At 44.1% G+C, this 19,222-nt stretch overlaps 4 non-coding genes across 4 annotated transcripts; 1 reads left to right on the forward strand and 3 right to left on the reverse strand.

The window, feature by feature from the left end:
* Positions 1–649: 649 nt before the first annotated feature.
* Positions 650–731, reverse strand: trnas-gcu (transfer RNA serine (anticodon GCU)). The gene has a single exon. It is a non-coding gene; the product is annotated as a tRNA-Ser (tRNA).
* A 2,619-nt stretch (positions 732–3,350) lies between these two features.
* Positions 3,351–3,423, forward strand: trnak-uuu (transfer RNA lysine (anticodon UUU)). Its single transcript has one exon. It is a non-coding gene; the product is annotated as a tRNA-Lys (tRNA).
* A 6,947-nt stretch (positions 3,424–10,370) lies between these two features.
* Positions 10,371–10,452, reverse strand: trnal-aag (transfer RNA leucine (anticodon AAG)). The gene has a single exon. It is a non-coding gene; the product is annotated as a tRNA-Leu (tRNA).
* A 5,687-nt stretch (positions 10,453–16,139) lies between these two features.
* trnas-aga (transfer RNA serine (anticodon AGA)) lies at positions 16,140–16,221 on the reverse strand. Its single transcript has one exon. It is a non-coding gene; the product is annotated as a tRNA-Ser (tRNA).
* Between the last annotated feature and the right edge of the window lie 3,001 nt (positions 16,222–19,222).

The raw sequence follows: 19,222 nt of genomic DNA on the forward strand, positions 1-19,222 counted from the left end.
AGCTGCCACAGCTGGTTTAAGAGAGAGAACACGCTAAGAGATTTGAAACCAGTAAAATATGCTTTTCTGTGTGCAAACTAGTGAGGGGCGTGGAAGGATATTTTACCACCAATACAGAACCCAAACTTTAGTCATGTGATGAGATGGGGACTGTGAAGAGTGATTATGAAGTTAATGGACAAAATGTGAATTGAAATAAAATACATTAAAAAATACTAAATAAACAAATAAATAAAAGAAGGAGCACAAATGACATTTTTTTCTGCACAAATTTACTGGTATTTGACTGCATTTTTGGTTCATGAGTAGATGAAAGAGTATCACATATATATTATATACATGTGATACATGCACGTGGCTTTGGACAAAAGCTTAAAGAAATTGTAGACGTACCAAGTGGACTGTTTCAGGTTTCTTGAAGATGCTTCAGCTCACATCCAAGAGGTGTCTTCAGTTTTCTTCTCTGATGGGAGGATTTATGGCTCTGTGGGGGCGGGACCTTCTACAGAGGTGATTGACACATGTGAGCTCTGGGTGTAAGAGTTGTTTTGGTCAGGTTGTGAAAGGGAAGTTGACTCAACTGGTATCTGTGTCAGTTAAAAGCCTCACAGTAATTCCATAATCTAGGAGTAGAAACTAGAGTCACTTGCGACGAGGATGGGATTCGAACCCATGCGTGCAGAGCACAATGGATTAGCAGTCCATCGCCTTAACCACTCGGCCACCTCGTCTGCTGAGTGTGACCCTGACTTTTTAAACAGCTGAACTCTTTAGAGCCTATTTGTCAGAAATGGACCCAGCAGGAGCCACTGAACACAACTCTGACATAATCAGGCTTCTTCCCAGCAGCATCGTGCTACAGAAGGCAGAATACAGACCATCGACACATCATCAGAGTGAACACCAGCTGATGTTTACAAGTTTAATTCACCTTTTACTACAAAATGACATCCAAGCTCAGATTCTCTTGTCCTGATTGAACAAGTAAATGTTTAAGAAGATGAGAGTACCAGACTTTTTCATCCAAGGAAACAAGCATCCTATCACTGTCCTATGCAGAGTTTCTTTTCAAAAAAAAAGTGAGACAACCTCAAGATTTTCTTTTCCTCTTGTTGGATTTTGCCACAGAGAATCAGAGCCAATCAAAAGCTTGTTGGACTTTAATGTTGGAGGACTGAACAAGTCATGACATCATCAGTTTTACCTTCACAGGTGCTTCATTTACTTTACTTTCAATTTTACAGAGGTAGAACCTGAAATCTGAAGGCAGAGGAGAAGTCCACGAAGAGAAGGTGGACATAGGAGTTCCTGCTCTCCAGATGGATGAGGGCTGCGTGGACCACTGATGAAATGACGTCATCAGTGGAGCAGTTTTGCCTGTAGGCGTACTGGTGGGGGGTCCACAGAGATGTCGATGGAGGCGTCTATGTGGGCCTTGACCAGCCTCTCAAATACTTCATGACTACTGGGGTGAGTGCAATGGGTCAGTAGTCATTTGGGCCTGTCACTGTGGAGCACTTGGGGACAGGGACAATAGTGGCAGTCTTTAGGCAGGTGGGGACAGGTGACAGCGCCAGTGAGGTGTTGAAGATGTCTGCCAGCACCTCAGACAGCTGTTGTGCACAGTCCTTCAGTACTCACCCTGGGATGTTGTCTGGGCGTGCAGCTTTGCGAGGGTTGATTCCCTGAAAGGTCTTCCTCACGTCTGCTGCGGTCACACTGAGGGGCGTGTCGTCAGGTGGTAGTGTGACTCTGGTGCTGGGGGGGGGGGGGGGGGGGGTCAGGGTCCTCGAAGCGGAGAAGAATCTGATTGAAGGAGTGAGGCGCTGGACCTGCTCTACTTGTGAAGTGTCATGAGATTTTAAAACTCAACTTTAAAAACTAGACTTTAAAAATAAAACTTACAACTTAAATGGAAACTGTCTGGGGGGGGGGGGGTGTAGCCTCCATCAGGTATGTGTTTGATGTCTGAATTCTGTCTTTGATCTCTGGGTTCTGAGCATTGATCTCCTGCTTCAGTCTTTGATCTCTGACTGATCCTAAACTAATCAAAGGATCACATCAGCACATTGGTCCAGTCTACAGATGGTGATTTTACCTATTTGAAGCCTTATTTTGTGTTTGATGGACATTTTTAAAATCACTAATGACTTTTTGACTGAACATCCTGGACACTGTGGTGCCTGGTGAGGAGACAACTTGGGTACAAAGTAGAAGAGGAGGGTTTTTGGAGAAGGGATATTTTTGCAGTGTTCCAAGTCAATAATAACTGTGGCAAAATGTCATCATTTTTCAAAATGTCCTCACGAAGATGGTTTGTAATTCTGTCTCTCCCTCATCCTCAGCTGCTGCAGCACTTTAAAGAAAACCTTTGACTCGTGGATCTAACAAAGATCAGATGTTGTCTCCTCCAGAACATCAACACTTTAACGTTGTTGGCAGGACTCCAACCTGAGCAGGGAGACCCCAATGGATTTCTAGTCCATCGCCTTCACCACTCGGCCACAACAACCACATTCACACACACATTTGTAAAAGATTCACATTGACACAATTCTTTAAAATTGTGTCACAAGCCCATTTGTGTGAGGTCCTATTTTCTCTTTTTCAGCATTCCTTTGTTTCCAGGTCTCTAATAAGTGCAGAATTACAAAGACAAGCAAGCTTGATCCATCCTGGGCAGGTGATAGGAGCCCATTGACCACTGGCCAGAGACCCTGGCACAGACGTTGGGGATGGATAGAGAGCATTTCTACAATTATATTCTACATTTATAGAATTCTACAATCCTACAATTTCATTGAGCAGACGCTTTTGTCCAAAGCCACTTGCATATGTTTTTGGTGAGTTTGGCTCCTGAGGTCAAGACAGTTGTGACTAATAAAGGACAGCTTCAAATGCAGGAGGGAGAGAATGACAAAAAGATGGGGAACAAGATGAGGGTGAAAGACAAGCAGAGAGAAAGACAGAGGGACAGGGGGATTGAAGACAGACACACAACCAACAACAGCAACAGCAGCAATAATAGTATTTATATTGTCCAGCTCAGTTGGGAGAGCGTTAGACTGAAGCTCTGAAGGTCCCTGGTCCGATCCCAGGTTTCAGCAGAGGAACAGCATTGACTTTACTTTCCAGTGGAGGAACTGCAGACATGAAGGAAACTACCATCTTGTCCTGTGCATTCTTATGACATTCAAGACATTTTTGGAGCCTCTTGTTGGATTTTGCCACAGAGAATCAGAGCCAATCAAAAGCATGGTGGATTTAAACATGGAGGATTTAACAAGTCAAGAAAGCATCAGTTTGACCTTCACAGGTGTTTCTTTTCCTGTCTAAATGCTGTAGAAAGAACCTGAGTAGCTCAGACGGTAGAGCATCAGACTTTTAATCTGAGGGTCCAGGGTTCAAGTCCCTGTTCAGGTGCTGTGGATGTTCCAGTGTTTGACAACATGGTACTGGATGAAGTTTAGTGTTGAACAAACTGTCAACATTAAAAGTAGAAGTGTTCTTGTCTTGCCATTGTGAGACTTTCGCTCGGGGCCGGCTCTACGCAGGGGCAAGAGGGGGCAACGCCCCTCAAACAGATGTCCTGCCCCCTCAAATCAAACTTTTAGAAGTGAAAAATCCGCTGATAGAAACACACGTCAATCAGCCCCCTCTCTTCTCTCATGTCGGTGCAGTGTGTGTCCTCACACAGCCTGCTGTCAGGACTCCGCGCCCCTCTGTAAACATCCAATCACTGTGAGTATGCAAATGAGGCAAGACGCAGCCAGAGAGTGTCAAGTCAGCGGGGTAGGAGTTGGAAGAAGCAGTAAAAACTCCACCAAACTCGTCGTAGCGACCCGTGATATAACTAATGATTGACAACAACTCAAATAATAGTTAATATAACATTCATATATACATTTGTGCAGTCAAATGGGGAATAGTCTGCTGTTTTTTTACCCACTGGGAGCATTTCTCAAGTCACAAGCACATCTGTACACTGCATCTAACAGACTGAGGACAAATGAGCGGTGTCTGCCGGACCCCTACGTGAAGCCCCGCCCCTCTGCACAGTTTTGTTTCAAACTGCTCAGGGAAATAATTTTAAAAAAAGAATTCAATAAATAAATAAAGAAGATGTTTTTCTCAAAACTTCACTTTGCACTCCACCTTTCAGCTGCTCACAAAGAGAGAGTTAATGCTGCGAGATGCATCCTTTTTTCAGAGCATTTAAAACAAGTGTTGCTCCTCTTGCATGTACTAAAAGCAGTAGCAGTGATGCTGCTGCTAGTACTAGTGCATCAGAGGCAGTAGCTAGCATAAATACACCTGTACCATCAGCAAGCACTGCTTCTCCTGTTCCTCCTCCCTCAACATGTGCTGCCTTAAAGCCCCTTGCTCAGCTACCTAGTGACTTAAATGTCAATGCACCATCCCAGCCAATACTGGGTAGCTACCCAAAGCGTGCATTTGGTGCGACATTCAGGTCATTCAATCCTGCCTGGTACCGCTCACGACCATGGCTGGAGTACTCTGTTGTGCGGGACGCATGCTTCTGTTTCCCCTGTCGGAAATATGGTAGCTCTGCTAATGAGAGGGATGTTGTTTTTACCCTTACTGGTTTTAACAATTGGAAAGCAGCACTCGAACGAGACATGGGGCTACAGAGGCATGTGTCCAGCCACAACCATGTGCACTCTTCCACCACCTGGACTCAGCACAAAAGCAGAGAGGCTACAGGGGGTACTGTTGACTCTCTGTTGGTTGGTAAAACCCAACTTGAAAAAAAATCATTATTATGTCAAGAGTGTGGGCAGTGCTATTAAGTTTCTCTGTGTGAATGAGTTGGGGCTCCGTGGGACTGCAGAAACTTTGAGACATGATGCAGGTGGTGATGATGTTGCTTCAGGGCTTTTTCTGAAACTCATGGAGTATACATGAGAGAAGGATGAGAAGCTAGCAAGCATTGCTAAGGGTATCCCAAAGAATGCAAAATACACATCTAAGGATATCCAAAATGAAATGATCCAAACACTGGCAGACATGGTGCTTGCAGAGGTCAGGAAAAAATATGAAAATGCTGATTCTGCAGGGTTTTGCCTCAAATTTTTGCAATTGCATGCAGTTGCACATTGCAACTTTGCAATGTGGAAAATTTGTCTGTGATGATTAGATTTGTCAGCAATTCCATGCCAGAGGAGCATCTTATTGGGTTGCTTGACTTGCATCAACTTGATGCAGAGTACATCACGTCTGAAATACTGACACACCTTTCTGATGCTGGCTACAGTGCTGACAACACACTTAGCCAGTGTTATGATGGAGCTTCTGTGATGAGTGGGATAAGAGGTGGTGTACAAGCTCTGCTGCAAAACAAGCTTGCTAGGTATATCCCAGACATCCACTGCTACAACCATCAACTGCACTTAGTGGTTGTGCATGCCATCCAGAGTGAACCATGTGCAAAGAGATTTTTTGACCTCTCTAGTTCATTGTACAAGTTTTTTCAGCACCACTATGTGTCTGAGAAATATAATGCACCTAACCTTAAAAGGCTGCTTGAAATCCGATGGACAAGCCACTATGAGGTGACAAGGTGCATTGTTGACAATCAAGACCATATTGTCAGTATCCTATCTGAGTTGACAGAGGATGATAGTGCTGCTGTTGACCTGTGGACCGAGGCATCGGGCCTGCTGTGTCAAATTAAGAGGCATCACTTCTTTGAGACTGGAAAGTTTCTAGTGCGGGTGCTTGGTGTCTTGAAACGAGCAAATGCAATTCTACAGTCTCAGTCTGTGGATATGTGCAGTGCTTCTGAGGTTGTTGGTGCAGCACTGGAGTCCTTAAAAAGCCTCCGTGAAGATGAGGATTGGGGAGAGTCATCTCAGTCAGCTGCTGGGGATGATGCACCGCCTCCAAAGAGAAGGAGGACAATGAGCAAATGTCTTGGTCAAAGTGTTGTGCTCTCAACTGTGGGCCATACAGACTCGGACGATCCAACCATTTCCCTCTCTCAGTCTCTGAAAAGATCTCTGCTCAACATCCTTGACAGGGCCATTTCAGAAATGGAGAATAGATTTTCTCAGAAGAACGTTGAGCTGATGAGAGCCATATCTAGTCTTGCACCCAAATCCAGCACATTTCTAGATTCAACCGTGTTGCATCCTCTGTCTGCGCTGGCTGGCACTGTGGCAGATGATCTAAAAAATGAAATTCTTGTGGCAAAACAGATGTTGCTCAAGAAATGTCCAAATGAAACAGACCTATCCACTGTCTGTAAACACCTACAGGAGTACAAGGAAGCTTTTCCTGAGTTGCATAAATTGTATGTAACAGCCCTGGTAATTGGTGTGTCTTCAGCATCGTGTGAGCATTCCTTCTCCACATTGTCACGGGTCCTAACCCCTTATCGTCGCACCATGTTACACAAGCGAAAGATAAATTTGGTCATCTCAGCCCATGAGAAGTCCATAACCAGTAACTTGGATATGGATGAATTTGTGAGAGTTTTTGCACAAGGAAACAGGAGACTGGTGTTGTAGAGTGGAGTGGGGAGAAAAAATAGTGAGAAAGGAGGAGATTTTAGTTATTAAGTTGCTAATAAAAAAATACATAAAAAAGAAGAAAAAAAAGTTATGTGTTATATGTTCTGCTCTGTAACTGTTATGTTGTACAAATTAGTTCCCTAACTATTTTTTTGTAGAGTGGAGTGGGGGAAAAAATAGTGAGAAAGGAGGAGATTTTAGTTATTAAGTTGCTAATAAAAAAATACATAAAAAAGAAGAAAAAAAGTTATGTGTTATATGTTCTGCTCTGTAACTGTTATGTTGTACAAATTAGTTCCCTAACTATTTTTTTGTAGAGTGGAGTGGGGGAAAAAATTGTGAGAAAGGAGGAGATTTTAGTTATTAAGTTGCTAATAAAAAAATACATAAAAAAGAAGAAAAAAAGTTATGTGTTATATGTTCTGCTCTGTAACTGTTATGTTGTACAAATTAGTTCCCTAACTATTTTTTTGTAGAGTGGAGTGGGGGAAAAAATTGTGAGAAAGGAGGAGATTTTAGTTATTAAGTTGCCAATAAAAAAAATAAATTAGTTTGAGAACTTGATGTTTGGTGATTTTTTTTTCATAAGACTTCCTTTCAGTTTTGTAAATATTGATGATAGTGACAAGTCTTTCCTTTAGCTTGAAATGTATTTGAGAATTTGGCCATCCAGTTAAGATTAATGTTATGTTGTTGCCTGGTTGTTAAAATCTGGATGAAGGATATTTTATTTTACTTTTCATTTATTTATTTCATTTATTTTTCAGTTCCCCCCCTGAGGGATTGCCACCTTATTGTGGTCAGGGGGTTTGCGTGCCTCAGTGACCCTAAGAGCTATACCAGCAGAAGCTTTAGTCTTCAGGTGGGACACCCAAGCTGGACAGGTCTTAGTGTAGAGGCCTGACAGAGTGCAATCCACTTCTCCAGGTTGAGATCTGGACACACAGCTAACAACTGCCGTGAAGAAAACACTAACAGTGTTAAAAATGTGTAAAAAAAAAGAAAGAAAAAAAAAAGAACATGCCCCCTTCACATTTCTGACTGCCCCCTCTTATGTGCATTCCTAGAACCGGCCCTGCTGTCGCTGCAGGTCAAATGTGAAGAACCAGCATCTCCCATTTTGCAAAAAGTTAAATTTTTCTAACTGTTCAATTGGAAAGTATTGTAGCGTCCGTCAGGGCGTGTCGAAATGATGAAGGAGGCTTTCACCAGTTGACCATTTATTTTTGGTAACAGGAATGGTTACTGTCGGCCGCAACCACGCCAAAAAGAACAAAAACAATGTCAATTCACGATCTTTCAGCATGCGCTCTCTCCTCTCTCTCTCTGCTCTCCCACCCAAGCGCACACGCAGCACACACGCACTCGTCTCTCTCACACGCTTACGCCCCCCGCCCCTTACCAACTCAATTGATTAACACAGAATATAGAACATTACAACAGTTACAACATGAACACTAACGCAGGGTCGTTACAGTATTTTCTGATTGAAGAAGTGCTCAAGAGAAACAGGAAAATCCCTCTCAACACAGCAAACTCCACCCATCAATCAATTTTCTACACTTTTCGACACTTCTTCTGCCACTAGATGGCAGTACCTGTGACCAAATCACAACTGAAGCACTTTTGCGCTTCCTATGGACTTTTCCTTAATTCAGTCTAAATTCTTGCTTGTGTTGTATGTCGCTTTGGACAAAAGCGTCTGCTAAATGAAATTGTAGAATTGTAGAAGTGTTCTTGTCTTGCCACTGTGAGACTGTCACTAGAAAACTGACCAATAATAATTTCATGTGGCATGCAATTAACAAAAGACCACAAATAACACTGGTCAAGTTAATTTTATTTATTTTGCGCCAAATCACAACAAAAGTTATCTCATGACTCTTTACAGGTAGAGCAGGTCCAGTACCAAACTCCTTCAATGAATCTACACCCAACAATTCTCCATCAGCAAGCACATCCTGCAACAGTGGTGACAAAAACCTTCCTTTTAACAGGCAGGAACATCAAGCATCAAGGTGATACCTTCCAGGGTACCGATCTCATGAGATAAACTTGTAAAGTGTCAAGAGATAACTTATGTTGTGATTTGGCATTTATAAATAAAATTGACTTGACTTGACTTGGAAGTTAGAATTAAATTTAAAGTAGAAAAATCTTCCCTCTTCAATCCTGTCACTAAGTGTTGTAAACTGCTTCAAACAAATTCTACTGTTCAACAGTTCAAGTGTTTCTAATGAAGCTGAATGTGCTCTCTTCTACTTTCCTCAATTGTGTTTCTTTCATGTCCTCCTGAGATCAAAGACAGAATTCTAGTTACTGTCAAAGCCCTGATGACATCATCAGGAATTCTGAATTTGATCTGGAGACTCTTGCTTTAATCTGAATTTGATCTGACTGAAGTTTTAGTTTAGGTTGCATGATCCACATTCTAATTCTTCCTGTTCCTCTTTAGGAGTCATGGAGAATAGTAGTGTATATAATAATGTATATACAACCTTGTAGTATCTTTCCAAAGCTTTTAGTATTTCATCTTGTTTCTACTTGTAGTTTTAGTGTCTGGATCTTTTCTTTTTATATCCTGCTGTCTGCTCTTTGCTTTTGGAGCTTCCTTCAACAACTACCAAGCCTCCTGGGTAGTGTAGGAAACATGGTCAAGTTCTTCTTACTTTTGCAGTCACGTCCTGCTCACATTGATCTGTCTTCATTTTGACTTCTCCCACTGCCACAATGACCAGCCTTTATACACTTGGTGACTGGGGCCCTGGTTGCTGCAGGCCTCAACACCAGCCTGTGGTTGTGAGCAGGGCAGAACAGAACTGACAGTATCTCACATGCAGGACCTGGGTCAGCGCCTGGTGCCAGCTGGGGCACCGCTTTAACCTGGACCCCCTGGAAGATCTTCTTGAGGAAGTCGCCTTTTTGGTTCCATCAAGGCCTGTGAGGATGGTGAAGAGTGATCCACCAACAGGCAGCACAGTCAGCAGCAGCCATTTTGTTCCACTAGACTCAAATATGATAGTGAAAGACTGGTGAGTTCTTGCTAACTAACACTTCCTGTTTTTATTGCTATTCTTCCATGAATGTGCTCATGTTGGCTTGTCCCCAACCACAGTTTCAAAGCCATGATGACATCTTTCATTAACAATCAGACTTATTTTTTCTCTATTTGGAAAAATAAGGTTTCAACTGACATGGCTGGCCAACGTCCTGGAGTTAATTCAGCCTGTAGAACCAGGTGCTGGTTCCTTCTATTACCAGGCAGGAACGGGCAGCAGATCCAAGATCAGTAGGTGAAGATGTCTGCTTTGACTGGTAGGAGGAAAGAGAGCAGGAGAGCTGGTCAGAGACAAAGACAGATAATGCAGAAGGAGTGCTGTATTCTGCTAGCACATGCTAGTCACAGTCAGAGATAATGAGTCTCAGCAGGGAAAGATTCATCACTGATTTCAGAAGATAATTGGACGTTCACTGGAAGACTATGAATGTTTGTGGGTCAGAAGTGAAAAGAGTACAAGTGCACCTGTTGTGTGTGATGGGGCACCAACATGCAAGAAGTTTTATACATTTTGAGCGAAACAGCGTGAATCTTCAAGAAAAGAATTAAAATTATTTAATCAACAATGAAGCCTCTGTAATAAAACACAAGGAACAACTGATTACATCACCATTAACTTCACGCTGATAACCAGGAGGTAACATGGTAGTCAGAGCAGCAATGGTCAGGTCTGTGGACTCAGAAGACAATTCTTCTTCTGGTCCTGGGTTTGAAGCCATCGGTGGAAGACAGAGGAGAGGCCATGTGAGACCTGCCACACCTCTTCAGTGACCCTATAATGGCAGTGGTGGGATTTGAACCCACGCCTCCTCAGAGACTGGAGCCTTAATCCAGCGCCTTAGACCGCTCGGCCACACTACCTTTTTCCTTTTAATTTTCCATGATGGAATACAACTCAACTCAGGTGGTTTTCAGTTGTCTGAAGATTGGAGCACCATGAACCCAGAGGCTGATTTCTGAAACCATCAATGAAACTCTGCATTCACTTCTTCTTCATGTTAAATGATGTTTTGATTTATTCTTCTGGAATCATCTGAACAAACCCTCCCTCAACACAGTGAAGCAAAACTATTTGGCCTTCATCTGACAGGATGAGTTTCTTTTCCCAGTGATTCCATTGATAAAGTGAAAGCTTTGCAGCTCTCACTGGAAAGTCCTGAGGCTCGTCCCATTCTGAAGCAGGCAGTTGCTCCCAGCCAGCCGACACTTTCACTCTCTTGTGTAGGAGTGAGGAACAAAATCAAAATAAAGAATCATCACTCTTTCATTGGGGCTCCTTTCTCCTTGTTCTGATACAGAAATTCAACAGCTTCTATCATTTAGTTTCCAGGAAATGTTGATGACACACTGGGATTTTTTGTTCTCCTGCTGTCACTGTCAAGTGTCAGCTTAACATGTGAGAGGTAGCAGGATCCATGCATGTGTTCATGTTTACAGCAGACAAGGAGGAAACCTTGGAGGATTTCAGTGACTTTTATCAAAGTTGCTCACTTCAACTTCTCAATATAAAGGAGGGTGGTACACAATAATAGATAGGAGTAAATGTGGAGTCTGGATTCTTTTCTAGAATGTGAAGGCAATGACAGTCCTGCCAAGTGACATCACTGACATGAATGGATGACTTCAGTCACATGACTGGATGACTTCAGTCACATGACTGGATGACAGTGTAGATGCCAATGTAGAGGTTGGGGAAATAGTCTCTGAGAATCCAGCTTGAACCAACGCCCTCCTTGTTTTTCAAAAACCCAAACAGCGACCATCAGTCTCCCTTTAATCCTGCACTTGGGTTCAATGTTGCTGTTCCATTTTGCAACAGTAGGTGTCGCTGTGATACCAGGTTCAGTTCAAGATTCCCAACTCCAGCTCATGTTGGTGACCTCAGTGGCAGGGTAAAATGATGCTTCAGTGGATCATGTGGATCAACTCATGTCTGTCCTCACTGCTCCACAGGTCTGTCAAATGTTCTGTAAAATAGTTTGACCACAGCAGAGATGCTAGATTAGGAGTTGATGGGAGTTGTTGCAGATACCAGTGTCCAAAGTCCAGCTTGAACCTAGTTTGTGCACTTATTTGTCAAGCTAGCAGAGATTCTTTTCACTGCCAAGCTAAAGTGACTTCTGTCAACAAAGGTAAACACACAAAAGGATATTTCTACTGTCAGTTCAAGATTTTTATCAAACTCCTTTTTCATAGCTTGAACCTTCCTCTTGTGTTCGCTTTCTGTTTCCATCCCTGATGTTAACAGGTCAGTTTTGACCCACGTCTTCAATCAGCTGTCAAATAAATTAAAAACAATTTTCTATCATCCAAGTTGTTTCCCATCTCTTGGTTACCTTGTTAGGCTTCCTTATCCATGGAAATATTGATTGGAATATTTTGATGTGGGCCTCTGGACCTTTTTTTAGTCAGTAAACCCTCGATTTCAGTTAAAAAATGATCAAATGAACCTCAAGAAAATAATAGAAATAAACAAAAGGTTGTTGTGTTTGCTGACCATTACTGAGGGGTGTTAGAACACATCTCTGACATGGATTGGTTTGATTTATTATTCATTTCAATATTATTAACTATTGTAACATCCATGGTGTTATGGGTCAATTTCGACCCACATATATTTACTTCAACAAAAAGGGAAAAAAGTGTCTTTTTCAGCAACAGAACTTTAATACAAACACAAAATGAAAAGCAGAACAAGCCAGAACCCAAAATATGGATTTGCAAGGTCGAACAAACAACAACCAGTCAAGCAAATCAAACCAACAGAAACCAACTACTGGTTCTAAAACCAGTAAAAAACAAAAAAAGAGGAAAAGTCTCTGTGTGTTAGAACATGCATGTGTATGTGTGTGTGTTTAGATGCGTGTGTGTCAAAAACTGACACACTTTTTTTTGACAACATGAGCCAACAGTGGTGGTGTCTGTCAAAGAGGTGGAGCTCTGTCCTTCACCTGCAAGATTTCAGCAGGCAGCTCAGGTCTAGTTTTCTTCACTGTGCCACCATGATAAGTTTCCTCCTGAGAAGTTCTTGTCCAAGGTCATGGCTGGTAAAAGAATTGTCACCAGTGACATTGGGACCCTGCAGGGGGGGGGCCCTGGGCTCTGGTGCCGACAATTCACGCCGGTCCCCCGGTGGGGTCCTGCGGTGGGGGCTGGGGCATATTTACCTCCAGACGATGGGAGGAGGGTGGGGAAGGAAGGTTAGGTGGGGTTGCAGAGGGAGGGGGGTCGGGGGGAGGGGGAGGGGGGTCGGGAGGGAGGGAGGAAGGTAAGGCGCTGGAGAGTGAGGTAGAGGTGGATTGCTTGTCGCCTGGGACTTGCTGGCCTGGGGCCCTGCCGCTCCCCCAGGGGGGTCGCACCCACATTTGGGAGGGGTTTGCTAACCTCGGCCCATCCTCATGGGGGCTGGGCCCTGGCGCGGTGTCCTGGACTGCCGCCACTCCGGACAAAGGGAGGATGCTGGGGGACGTCTGAGGGATGGGGGCTGACCTCCTTGATGCTGATCGAACTGGGGGCCCTGACCAAGGGCTGCTGGCTGGGGGTTCTGCTGTGCACTGGGGGCCTGGGCCCTCCCTGCCCTCGCACTGCACCGTGGTGGGCCTTCTGCCCGGATCTCCGGACAGTGCCCCTTGGTGCTCCAATCTGACCCTTGAACCAGGGAGGCTAGACTCCCTGTCGGCTGGTTGCAGTGGTGACGGGTTGGTCAGCGGGGCCAGTCTGGAAGTTGGCCCCCTGCAGGTCTGGCCCATTCCTCAGCCCCTCTCATTGCCTCTCTGTCCCATCACATCACATCTTATGTATCACTAGGCCTTGAGGGGCTGGACCCCCCAATTTTAATCACATCGTAGACATTTAGGGCTTGGGGGAGTGCATGAGGATGTACTGGGAAACTCTGCCGTCTGCAACCGGCGGGGCCCCCATGCCCTGGGTGCCTCCACCAATTTTAACTACATTCTAGTCATCCACATCATCACATCTACATTCCCATGCACAACACGCACCCTGCACCATGTTGGGATGGGGGGGCAGCTGGGGCAGGGAGTGGGTCCAGTGCTGCCTCCTTTGCTAACTGCACCATTGCAGGCCTGGGGGCCTGGCCGGGGCTCTTTGGGGGGGGGGGGGTGGTCCTCTTCCCGGTGGTCACAGGCCCTGCTGTTGTGCGGTGGATCGCTCGCTGGCGGTTTCACCAAGTCTGAGGTGCCCTGGACCATATCAGCATCTATGGAGTACTCAGCCCCTGTATGGAAGAAGATGAGAGTATGATTGTTTTTTCCGGGGGTGGCGGTCCTGGGCGTGCGTGCCTTCGACTCACCCTGGCGGGTGGGCTGGGCCTCTCCGGGGAGTGGGGGGTCCCGGCTGGCTGGCTGGTGGTGCCCTATAGCCTGAAGCCCTCCTGCTCTGGGGGGAGGGGGAGAACAGGGGATGAGTAGAGGGGATGGGGATCGAGGGTTGGGGGGGGATAGCTCTGGTCAGGGGCGGTGGGCCTGGTCGTTGTGGTGGGCTGTGGCTGCCCCGCCTGGGTGTGGGGTGTGGGTGGGTGTCGGCCTCGCCACTGGCGGACCCCTTGGGGGGCTCTGGTCGGGTCTCAGGCTGGAGGGGCCCTGTGCCCCTGGGCTCTGCTCATGCTGGGGGGGGGGGGGGGTGCCCGGCGGGACTAGGGTCATCTCTGCCCCGTCTCTCTGTGGGTTGCTTCTGGGTGGGGGTTGCTGCTCCTATGCTTTCCTATGGATCCTGGCATGGGTTGGGCCTGTGGTTGTTTCCTGGGGGGGGGGGGGGGGGGCCTGGGTCTCCGTGTCCTGGGAGTTTCGGGGTGCTCTGGTGACCTGGTCCTGACCTACCTGCCATCCTGGACTGGGGGTGCGATGTCCTGGCCCCCCACATCAGCTACAGCCAGCTACGCACAGCATCCAAGAAAAACCGTAGCACACACACATACAGGTACACACGTGTATACACACATAAACGCATGGAGCGCACAACTGACCCATAATCACACACTCAGACATTTATCTTAAAATTATATTAAACCAGATGGTAAGCCTGCACCGGAAATTCTGCAACCATTGTTTTTTTCTTTCTTTTTCTTTTGTTGTTGTTACTTTTTCTTTGTTTATTTGGTTTTTGTTTGTTTTTTTGTGTTTCTGTTGTTGTTTTCTGCTATTGCTGTTGTTGTTTTTGTCTCCCCCCTCCCCCTTGTCTTCACTGTCCTGTCCCTGTTCTCTCTTCCTGTCCACTCCTGAGCCTCAGTCCGGTAGCTTCATCAATGAACCAACACCATTCCTAATAAAATTAAACATAAATGGCAATAGGAGCAGTTTATCAGATTCCTCCTATGCAGAATAAAACTGCTTCAGTACAACAAGGCACCAGGAACACTGATGCTGCTTGCCTCAGCTACTGAACAGGACAGGTAAAAAAAAAAATAGAGACAAAAAAAAAAAGAAATAAGGCATTACAGCTTTGAAGGAACTTGTCCAGCACTGGTTTGTGAGTGGGTGTTGTCCTGTATTGGCAGGAAAAACTCCTTGAAATGTAATGCAAGTTTTTTCTTAAAAAGAAATGTGTAAAACATTCAGTAACATCCAGGACCAAAGACAAGAGAAGGCAACGCTCCAGGAGTCTTTGATCTCTGAATGCTGTCTTTGATCTCTGAATTCTGTGCATTGATCTCCTGCTTCAGTCTTTGATCTCTGACTGATCCTAACTAATCAAAGGATCACATCAGCATATTGGTCCAGTCTACAGATGGTGATTTTACCAAGTGCACTGCAGCAGTCCTTGTTGCTGTCTGCTGTTTTGTCACAGCAAAGTAAGGAAACAGCCTGACGGTCCTCAGGAGGAAATTCAACAACCTCCAAAGATGGAGGTGAATCTAGACCTGCTCATGTTTGCTGTCCTTGATGAATTTGGGCGGTACTCTGGTGCAGGGATGAGGTCATTGAGATGATCTGGGAGCAGTCCTGATGTCAAATGGACAAAATGTTTTTTAAATCTCTAATGACTTGTTTTAACTGAACCTACTGGATCCTGTGGTGCCTGATGAGGAGACAACTTGGGTACAAAGTTGAAGAGGAGGGTTTTTGGAGGGGAGATGATTTTTTTTCCCAGTGTTGTAAATCAAAATAACTCCAACTACATGATAGAATTTCTTAAAATGTCCTGACTAAGATGGATTCCAAACCAAATCAGCTGTCACAAGGGAAAGTCTGCATGTAAACACACACACACACACACACACACACACACACCAACTGACATTCCCAGGGACTAAACCAAACCAATTCCTACTTAACCCTAAGTTCCACCTCAGCTCCAGATGAAACTGGTTGAACATGGAACTGTCCCACTAGGAACATTTCCATCACCTTCACCACCGCTGGAGTATCGACAAAGATTTTGGTCAACACCAGAATGGTTGAGACAAGACAACATGCTACCAATCCTCTCTCTCTCCCTCATCATCAGCTGCTACAGCCCTTGAAAGAAAACCTTTGACACATGGACCTAAAGTAGGAGCAGATGTTTTCTCCTCTGGAACAGCAGTTTAACATTGTTGGCAGGACTCGAACCTGCACAGGGAGACCCCAATGGATCTCTAGTCCATCGCCTTAACCACTCGGCCACAACAACTACACTCCCATGCACATTTGTAGAGGATTGATATTCAACAATTTATCTTCATTGAAGCACAGTCAATTTTTTTTATCTTCTCATAAACACAAACTATTTGTGTGTGTGTGTGTGTGTGTGTGTGTGTGTGTGTGTCCGTGGTTTTGACTGAGTAATGAAGAGGAGGATTTCTCCATTTTTGTCGTCACTCTGCAACCAATTTTCAGTTTATCTCATAAGAATGAACAAACTTTGACATATTTCTTTCTTTTGTGTGTCAACAACTTTGGTCTTGAAAGCTCCTGACAAACACACCACATGTCACACACTCTATAGTTTTAATCTGTTGAGAACATGAAACGTGTGGCCCCAGTGACCCTGCATGACATTTTTGTCCAATTTAAATTTTGATTCATGACCCAGAACCACTCAAAACCCCAGAAAAATAAAGGTTTTGGTGCATTAAAGACATAAATAGTAATGTTTCAAGGGGGCTGCATGCACAGCAAATTTCTGAGTGAAAAAATCTGGAGTTTGACACAAAGCAGTGAAGGAGTAAAAATTTTGGAGTTTATTCCCACATTGAGACTCCAGCTCGTGTTAACTGATACTCTTAAGCAGTGTGGGAAAAGTCGTACATTCACTGGGTGTTCAGGGCAGTGAATCACCTCCACCCCAGAGTTCATTCAACGTTTCTCTCGCTCCTACTTATACAGAGACAAGTACGTGAGCAATTGTACCTCTTAAACCGTTCTTAATGTTGATATGTTTCGATTTATGTAATATCAAACTGAATACTGGCCAGGACTAAGTGACTTGGAAGGAAGAACTTCAATTTTCCAACTCTTGCAGAACGTCATCAGTGAGGCAACTGGGTAAGCGAGCTTCTTCCAGTCGTGCTCATATTTCACGTATTAAATGAACACTGGCTCTTGTCATTCCGTCTGGTGTCGTTAAAAAGTAGTTTTAATCGCTTCAAGTTCGTTTGTTTATTTTTTATTTCCTGCGCGTGTCGTTTTTAGACGAACTTCTGTCACAACATCGGACTGGACACGCCGCGGCTCGAAGGCTGCGTGACAGGACACCGGGGCCTTCACGAGAGGAACCTGACAGGTAACATTAACGCTTCACATTTACCACGAAAAGCTTTGACAAGCAACGCGACCGTGACGTACTGTAATTGTGAATCAAATGGTGAAAACACGGTCGGCTAGTCGTGCTAAATAATGTGATTAAATGCAGACTAAGCTAAAGGAGAACACCAGTGATAAGAGTTCATGGTTTAGAGTGCTGTTGTGTGCAGACATTGGATTACTAGCTCTGGAAATTGGCTATGCTGAGCAAAAGCAGATTTTTTACACAAAATGTTGCTGTTCTTCAGTCTGCCAGTGTCTTTTTTTCTACTGGCAAATGTTTTTAAATGGGAAAAGATAGCCCACCCAATTTTTTATTGGCCCTCTCAAAATATAATTTTTGCCTACACCACACTGGGCCTCCTTTACTTTAAAAATGATTAAAATAATGCATTATATACCCTAACAGCCCCAACACAGACAGACTGTTACAGTTACAATCCTTTCTTTGCTATTAATGTTTATATTAAAACTCCTTTTTCCCTTAAGTGCTCAAGATGTTGATAAAGGTGAAATACAAAGGGACAAGGAAATGTGTTAAACTGGATGAAATCAGCTTCTCCGATTTCATCGGTTTGGGTAAGTTAGGTTCGTTTTGAATTGAGTAATACATGGGGCTTTAATGACAATGTGTTAATGGAGTGTTGCTTGTCATGCTTCAGTTCATCAGAAATTTCTCATACCAGAAGAGACAATGCTGAAAACCACAGATGACCAGGGAATAGAGGTGGATGAGGACGTCTCTCTGGAGCTTGCGACTGTTAAAGATGTCTGCTTCGTCATCTATACTGATGATGGTAAAGTGGTGTCAGTTTCTGTTTTATCATTATGAAGTGATGATATTCTTGAGAAAAATGTTCCCTTTGAAAGAAATGTGTCAGTGTTTAATTTTTTTAATCAAAATAATTGGATATTTAAAAAAAGCACAACCAAATGTCTGCTTTTCAGACCTCCAACCACCAGACCTTTTCAAGGACAACACTGACAGTGCAGACCTGGCCGAGTATATAACACTCAAACCATGTGGTAGGGAATGTTATCACGTACAGAATGAAATACTAAGTAACTATTCTCTGTTGATAGCAAGTAGTAATGTTGATTTTGGTGATCAGGTTTATGCCTTATACACTGATGGGGTTTTTATCCTCAGATTTGGCACTTCTGCAGCCAGGTGAAGGATCCTCCTCCTCCAGTCTAACAGATACACTGTCCATCACAAGCTTAAGCAGCCCAAGAAGCGACACAAGTGATGCTGGATATCAACTTGCTCACCCTGATATGGACAGCACCCGTGCAAGAAGTGTAAGTGTAGTGATTTACATACTTGACAGTTTGCTAGTTGGTTAGCGTAACTTAGGATGCAGATTAAACTCAGGGGCTACAGATCTTGAAAGCCTCATCCTAAATGATATTTTTTTGTGACAGATTGATGTTTCCTGAAGAATGATCAGTACTTTTGGTCGCTAATTCTTATGATCTTTTTAAAAATCTATTCCAATTAGGTGGTGGAGCAGATTCCGAGCTCAAAGCCAGCAGGGATGACCGTGATTAAGGAGTATGAAGACACGGGGAGTTTGAAAGATTCAACTCGCCCATTAATGGTGAACATCATTGTGGCTCACATGCGTGAAAAGGAAGGGGAAGAAGCTTGATGCTGGTACCTAAATGTTCTTTTTTTCAGTGAAGGAAAGAATCTTTTCACAAACAATATTTATGTATTTTAGGAGAGCAGTAGCCAAAACAACCAAGGAGTTTCATGCTCTTGGGATTGTGTCACTCTTCCCATCTTTGAAGGATCCATACTCAAAAAAGGGATATGTGAGTTTGCATTGTAAATACAGTGTGAAATCCTGATCTTTTTCAGAATTTTACCATTTGCTTTCCTTTGA

The sequence above is a fragment of the Aulostomus chinensis genome, chromosome 4 (genome assembly GCF_037954235.1).
Source record: "Aulostomus chinensis isolate RoL2024-O1b breed Wild chromosome 4, RoL_Achi_v1.0, whole genome shotgun sequence".
NCBI classification, from domain to species: Eukaryota; Metazoa; Chordata; class Actinopteri; order Syngnathiformes; family Aulostomidae; genus Aulostomus; species Aulostomus chinensis.